This window comes from Sceloporus occidentalis, unplaced genomic scaffold (assembly GCF_023333645.1).
Source record: "Sceloporus occidentalis isolate IW3139 unplaced genomic scaffold, rSceOcc1.0.p SCAF_7, whole genome shotgun sequence".
Classification (NCBI taxonomy): domain Eukaryota; kingdom Metazoa; phylum Chordata; class Lepidosauria; order Squamata; family Phrynosomatidae; genus Sceloporus; species Sceloporus occidentalis.
In genome coordinates, this window is record NW_028316987.1 from 2,640,907 (window position 1) to 2,648,824 (window position 7,918).

Below are 7,918 nucleotides of genomic sequence, written 5' to 3' on the forward strand. Positions count from 1 at the left end.
GACTACAATCCCTCTCAGCCTCAACCAACACAACAAATGATGAGGGATGATGGAGGCTACAGTCTAGCAACACCTAGCAGGCCACCTCTTCCCCATACCTGAATGAGGCAGATCTATACTCATGTACAAATGCTTTTCTCACATGCTTTTGGTACTCTTGGGAGATTTCACCATGTTGGTGAAATTGGTTTTTCTGTGGAAGGCTAGCTTTGGATGTTCACCTGGCTGTTAATCTATTCCTTCTCCTCCTCCTCTGTCTCCCTCTAGATGATAATATCTACAAAGCCCTGGTCTCTCCTGATTGCTGTCACCCTGTGCACCTTGTTCTCGCTGAAAACCTTAGTGAATGCCTATCCTCAACCGCCAGTGCCTCCTTCACCATATGCTCCCCTTGAAGAATGGGAACTATACCACACACGTGTTCGGCAATACATTCACCTGCTGACAAAGATTAGGTATGTGGATTGGCTGGGCTGAGTTGCATGTGGGTTTTGTTAATGCTCTTTTGTGAGTTGTATGTTGTTGTTAGTTGTCATCAAGTTGGCTTTGACTTATGAGCCCTTTTCCATGAGAGACATCCAAGTCACGCTGTTATCAACAGTCATGCTCAGGTCTTGCAAACTCAATCTGATGGCTTCTTTGTTTTGAGTCTATCCACTTGCAGGGCACTCTTCATCTTACCAAGCATTATTGTCTAAAAAAACATGCATTCTCATGACATATCCAAATCTTCACATGCACACGTGAGCAGATTTCCCACCTCATTGACATGGAGACCACCAGTTTTCTTGCACATACTGGAAGCTGAAAAGAAACCACTAAGAATCCTCTTTTGATATTATACAGTCGGCCCTTCTTATACACGGATTTTTATACACGGCTTCAAGCATACATGGTTTGAAAATGTTCAAAAAAAGTATAAATTTCAAATATCAAACCTTGATTTTCCATTTTTTATAAGGGACACCATTTTGCTATGTCATTATATTAATGGGACTTGAGCATCCATGGATTTTGTTATACACAGGGGATCTTGGAACCAAACCCCAGCGTATAACAAGGTTCCACTGTACCTGATTTTAAAATTCAGTTATATATGGAGCACATTTCAGCATTTCATTTGCTGTGAAAGCCCCCTGAGATTTTCTCAGCCTTCTTCAGTACAACCATGGGCTGAGCACAAGATTGCACATCTTGTTTTCCAAAAACTGCTGAATCCTGCAGCTTCTTAGGGAGCAAATGAAGAATCCAGCTGTAAAACACCCAGTTAACTACCTTCTCCATTAGTGTAGGCTGCTTGGAACAGCCCATTAGTTCTCGTCTCCTAGAAACCTAATTAGAAAACCAAACCCAAGAGGCTATTATCACGGGCTCACTTCTCTATGTTGGTTCCTTGTATCACCCTGTCATTTTCTCAAACTTCTCACCACCTTCTGCTCATGTTGAGAGTATGGAAAAGCTGTGGTGATAGCTTTGTTAGACTATGGAAGGGCCACATCACATCCATGCCTTCTGAACCTAATAGAAAATATTTCAACTACAACTTCCTTATAGGCCATTTATCCACTCCATGCTCTGTCTTCCTGAACTTAATAATGAGTGGCAAAAATAGCATAACTTTCTAATGGTCAATTTGTATGACTACCAGTCCTTCAAAAAATGACCTTTTTTGGACCACAGTTTCCACAATCATAGCTATTATAAGGATTCTGGGAATTATAGTCTGAAAAGTTACTTTTCAAATCATTGTGGACTAATCTGTTGTGGTATAATGATCAATTATGAAGTGGTCTGTTATCATGAGAGTGACCCATTTAAGACTAAACTGACCTTCAGTGATCCATTACAACTGGAATAGTACACAATAATATGTTTTTGCTAGAAAAAACACTCTCCCAAACTACTAATCATGGTACCAGAGGATGAAGTGTGTGTATGTGCAGTACGTAGCAATTCTGATCTAGGAGTAAAGATAGCAATGGCTAAAAAAAGAGCCAGCATGGCATAGTAGTTTGAGCATTGGACTTCAACTCTATAGACCATGAAACCCAGTGGGTGACCTTGAGCAAGTCACATGCTCTCAGCCTCAGGGGAAGGCAACAACAAACCTCCTCTGACAGTTCTTATCACAATATATATATTGTATATATCCGACTATAAGTCGACCTCATGTATAAGTCGAAGGCAGGTTTGGGGGTCAAAATTATGGATTTTGATATGACCCATGGATAAGTTGAGGGTAAAACCTAGGGGCATATGACAAAGGATCTCAAAGATGAAACAAAGGAAAACAATGCTGAAGAACTTACAAAATTCCAGCAGGTATAACTGTGCTCACACTAAAGGCTGGATGGATAAGAGAGCAGAGAGGGAGATCAGTGCTTCTAGGACAGATTACACTCTTGCCTTTCACCAGGGGATAGTTCCTGTTTTTAATAAGAGTTAAGGTACAAAACTTACATTGACCTGTGGATAGGTTGACTAAGGTTTTTTGGGTCAATTTTTTTACTTAAATTTCTAGACTTATACATAAGTATATACAGTATATAAAATGATAGGGTCACCATAAATTGGAAAGACTTGAAGACACACAACATACACACACACAAAGGAACAAAACTAAGGCTTTATTGAAAGAACTCTATTAAAGACAAGTAAGCTGTCTAAAAGTAAGCTTTCTTCTACCACCAAGGTATAACAAGCGATCCAGTTCAGAGTCCTTGATGTCAGAACTTATTTTTGGAGACAAGCAGTAGCAGCAGCAACAATGACCACAATGACAGATCATGGTAAGTCCAAGCAGTGCATCATCATCATCGTCATCATCATCATCATCATCATCATCATCCAAAGGACCTTGAAGCAGTGGTACTTGCACTGGTAATCTCTCGTTTAGATTTCTGTAATGCACTCTACTTGGGGCTACCCTTGTACCAAATTTGGAAGCTTCAGTTGGTTCAAAATGTGGCGGCCAGATTGGTCATGGGTACATCTAGGTTTGACCATATAACACCAGTGTTAAAATCTCTTCACTGGCTGCCAATCAGCTTCTGGGTGCAATACAAGGTGTTGGTTATTACCTTTACCAAGTGACTTGTGGGAACGCCTCTCCCTACATAATCTGCCCCACACACTCAAAACATCTGGGAAGTATTTATTGGAACACCATAACACTAGGTTAATAACAACTTACCATAGGACGTTTACATCTGCGGTTCCAAAATTATGGAATAGCCTACTGGAAGAGATAATAATATTAGGATTTATTTATATCCCGCCAAATCACTGGGAATCCGTGCGGCTTACAACAGTAGGGAAATACAAAGCAATAGCAATAAACAATAACAATAAACATAAAATAATAAACAAATGTAACATAGCAATAGATAGCAAAAAACATCCATCTCATCACTACCTTAGAGGCCTTTAAGAAGGCATTCAAAACAGATCTCTCCCGGTGGGCTTATCCACCAGACTCCATATAAAAGGCTATGACAATGTTCCACTCTAGACTATGACTGTTGGCTATTTGATGAACTGTTATTTTAGATAACTAATAGGAATGTTGGTCAATTCAGTATTAGTATTTTATTGATTGTATCAGTATTATTGTATTATTTTATTGGTGTAATCCCACCTCGATCCATGGGACAGGCGGGAAATATAAATAAACTTCCTCCTCCTCCTCCTCCTCCTCCTCCTCCTCCTCCTCCTCCTCCACCTCCTCCTCCTTCTTATTACCACCACCATCTTCATCATCTTGACAGTTCCCTAGTTTGTGACTGAAAGTGGCCAAATTACACAGCACAACAATGATCAAGCTCCAGCACATTATTTGGTGGGAACGGCCTTATATAGTCAACCATTATATGCTGGTTTAAACAGAAAGGATTTTACTTGTCTGTCAAAAGAAAGAAGGGAGGGTGCCAGTTTAACATCTCTGGAAAGGGAGTTGCAGAGCTTGGGGTAGCCACTGAGAAGGCCTTCCCCCATGTTCCCACCAGATGTTCCTGTGAGGGTAGTGGGGCAGGAAGAATGGCTTCCTCAGAAGATCTCAAAGCATGGGCTAGTTCCTTTACCCTGGGTTGCGAGAGTGAAATCTGGAGCAGCAAAAGAGAAGTTGGCACACCCCTGAATGTTTCTCCTGAGACTTTGTCCTTCTGTTGGAAGTCATTGCTAGGTGTGCCACAGAGGTTGTCCAAACTGTCTTGATTCTATCAGGTATGACCACTATCCCAACATCAGTACTGACATAAGGTTCAGCTAGCAGCTTCTATGTGTGGGATAGAAAACTGATCCTTCACCTTAGGTAGCCAAATGTGTTTGGCCCACTCGACATAGTGGCAAGCTCTTCTCCCTCTCTCTTTTTCTCCCCTTCTAAATTGTCATGTGTTTTAAAAATGGATAGGCTCTGTACTTCCCCTCCAAAGTAAGAGTAGTTGGAAGATGGCCAGTGTTTCCCCTTCTGAGTTTACAAGACCGTTTCAGTTTGGAAGGGATTTGGCCATGACAGATAAGGGAAATAAACTCTCGGTCATGGAACAATCTTTTAAACAGTTTGACACTGCTTGCACTGTCATGACTCTATTCTATGGAATCCTGTGATATGTAATTGGTTGTGGCCTCAGAGCACTCTCACGGAGAAGACTAAATATCTCACAAAACTACAAATCCCCAAATTCCATAGCCATTTGCCATGGCAGTTAAAGCACTGTCAAACTGCATTAATTCTAGCAGCCCATGGGGCGGGATGTTATCAGTACGCTGATGACACCCAAATATATTTCCCCATGTCTCAGTCTTCAGCTCTGACTGCATATGGTGTCCTCCTCTCAACGATTGTCTTAAAGCAGTAATGGACTGGATGAGGAAAAACAGATTGAAATTGAATCCAGACAAAACAGAGGTACCTACGGTAGCGCCCCCAAACCCAGGCATAGGATACAACCTCCAGTCCTGGATGGGGTCACACTCCCCTCAAAGGACTATGTTTGCAGTCTGGGGGTGCTCCTTGATCCATCGCTCCAGATGACTAATTGGGTAGATGACTAATTGGGTCAGGAGTGCCTGTTATCAGCTTCAGCTGATATGCCAGCTTCACCCTTTCCTGGAAGTTAAGGACCTTGAATCTGTGGTACATGTGCTGGTAACCTCCCATCTCAATTTCTGTAATTCACTCCACATGGGGATACCCTTGTAGTTGGTTCAGAAACTCCAAATAGTACAGAACATGACAGCCAGGCTGGTCTCAGGTACAACTAGAACAGACCATATAACACCGATTTTGGGATTGCGTCACTGGCTGTCAATCAGTTTTCAGGCCCAGTACAAGGTGCTGGTTATCATCTTTAAAGCCCTAAACGGCTTGGGTCCAACCTATCTTTGGGACTGTCTCCTTCCATATAATCCACTCCACGCACTCAGGTCCTCTGGGAGGAATTTGCTGCAACCTATAACAACGAGGTTGTCTGCTACCACCCAGGGGACTTTTTCGGCTACTGCTCCCAGATTATGAAATGGCCTACTGGATGAGATCCATCACATTACCACCTTAAACAGCTTTTTAAAAGTTGTTAAGACGGATCTCTTCCGGCAGGCCTTTCCTAGGTAGATTCCCGGCCACTAAAAAGGCCTAACCTGTTATACTCTGACTTCTGCTGCATTTATTGTTTGCTTTTTCACCCATCCACTGACTTCAAATGCACCAATAACCACTGCCTAGAAGATAATAGGAAGCCCTCTGAATATAAAGCCAAAGGCCTGCTTTCATACCTATGTCCAACATAGGACTGGAAAAGCTGTGACATATCTTGCTAGCAGCATTTACTGGATTCCTTCATTGCTTCTTTCAGGGACATCTCTTCAATGGACCATGAAAAAGCAGCCACCATGGATCCTGGCCACTGTTTCATCCTGCTGGTCTCTTCATCCTCTTCCAGTCAAGGTTCATTGATGTCCTTCTGCCAAGAATGCCTTAATCTCTCACGCAGCCTGCACCTTCCTTCTCCTCCTACTTCAAATAACTGTTAGATTGCCTGAATAAATCATGATTTATACTGCATCCTGTCTTGACTGTAATGTATCCCTCCCTTTCCATTATTATGCTTAGAGTTGGTTTGGCCAGTTCCTTCTTCTGAAATATAGCCTACAGGATCTGGTATTCATGGTCTAAGACACTGGGAGTTAGTATCCATGCAAGTACTAACCAGGGCTGATGCTGCTTGGTTTCTAAGATCAGGCAGGATCTGGTGCCTTTATGGTATTTGGATCCTTGCTCTAAAAACATATCCATATCACATATCTCAAAACTGGTAATGTGCTGAAGTACATCTCAGTTTAGAAATGTATATGTTTCTGAGGCTTGAGATGTGTTTTAACCAAAGATGCATGCAAAAATATGTGTTCCTTTAAAAATGCTGATGCCTAAAAAATGGGTATTTTTTGAAAAATGTGCAGAGTTGTATCTGATGAGTTAAATCTGTAAAAAATGTATATGGGGGGGGGGGGGGGCACACAAAAACACATAAAATTCCACATTAGGAGAGGAAAAAAAATTCTCCCAATCTGAGACTGATTTGGAACAGGGTGAGAATGACATTTGGGATTACAAGAAATTCAGCAAAAATAAGACTTATGGGTAGATGGTATTTACTGTATGTTCCTAGACAAGACAATTGATATCTCCTGCACTTCAGTACATTTCCACCAGAGCTCACACTGATGATTTTAAAAGAAAATCAGTAACTGCTTCCAATGAACATTTAATGGCTTGGCATTTTGGAATTAAATCATTTGCAATGGATGGTAGGGCTTCCTGGAGTCATCAAGACAAACATCCTTATTAAGACTCAAGACCAGTTACAGCATGGATGATCTTTATTATTTTGTGATCAGGTCTTTTGCTTTCCAGTTGATGGCTCCTAACATTTGTTGTGTCCCTTCAATTTACTTCTTGCTATGGGAACCCATATTGATCAGAGGTGGTTTTCCCTTGCTTTCCTCTGAGGCTGTCGAAGGTCTCCTAGTGGGTTTCTATGGCTGAGCGGATATTTGAACCCTAGTCTCCCAGTGTCTTAGTCCAACACTATGCTAGCTACACCAAGCTGGATATGTAATACTGCCAATCCCAAAATGTTTTATCCCCTCTTCCTTAATAGGTTCTTTTTCTAGTTAAGAAACAGAGAAAAGTGGAGAGACAATATGGCAAACCAATGGTGAATTTATTTCAACCCCCAATGGACTTTATCACATAGGGAGAACTGGAAGGTTAAACTGGTCACAATGCAGGGTCCTCTAGGGCAATTGTTTTTCAGAGGACACTGCATGCAAACAGCTTAGAAACCAAACAGAAAGTAAGGTGAATCAGGGAATAGGCATTTTTGGAAAAGGGCCGTGTTTTCATTTCCAGTTCGCTCATGAATTTACTTCCTTTGCATAATTGCAGCCATCTGATAACCATCTACAGGATTCTCCCTGTTTCCAGATTTCCCATGGTTCCTTTGTAGTTCCAAGGAGAGGGAAGCAGCCTTGTTCTTAAAGGGACAGACAAGCAGACAGACAGACACACATACATTCTTCTTTCCCTTACGCACCTTGTCTCCTCCTCTTGCAGCCTCTGAAAGGAACAGCTGGTGGGAGATGGCAGAGAGAGAGGGACGTTTTGGAATTCTTCCTGTACAAAAGGGAGAAATGGAGGATATGTCCTGGGAAAGGAGGGCATCTGGGAGTTTCAGCCCTCGCTGAAATCAGGCAGGTTTATGGACCAGCCACTTCCTCTTTCCAGTTTGGAAAAAATGGCCACCAAAGTGACGTACAGGGCTCGAATTCAACACTGGAGAGTTTGGAGACAAAAGTCAGTGTGGTAAAATCAGCCTAAATTCTGAATTTTTGCCCAATTTGAAAGAGGTAAGTCAGGAAC

General features: G+C 41.9%; 1 pseudogene; it reads left to right on the plus strand.

Annotated features, from left to right (window-relative positions):
* Positions 1 to 267: 267 nt before the first annotated feature.
* LOC149309026 (goannatyrotoxin-Vere1 pseudogene) lies at positions 268 to 7,619 on the plus strand (annotated as a pseudogene).
* Positions 7,620 to 7,918: the final 299 nt, after the last annotated feature.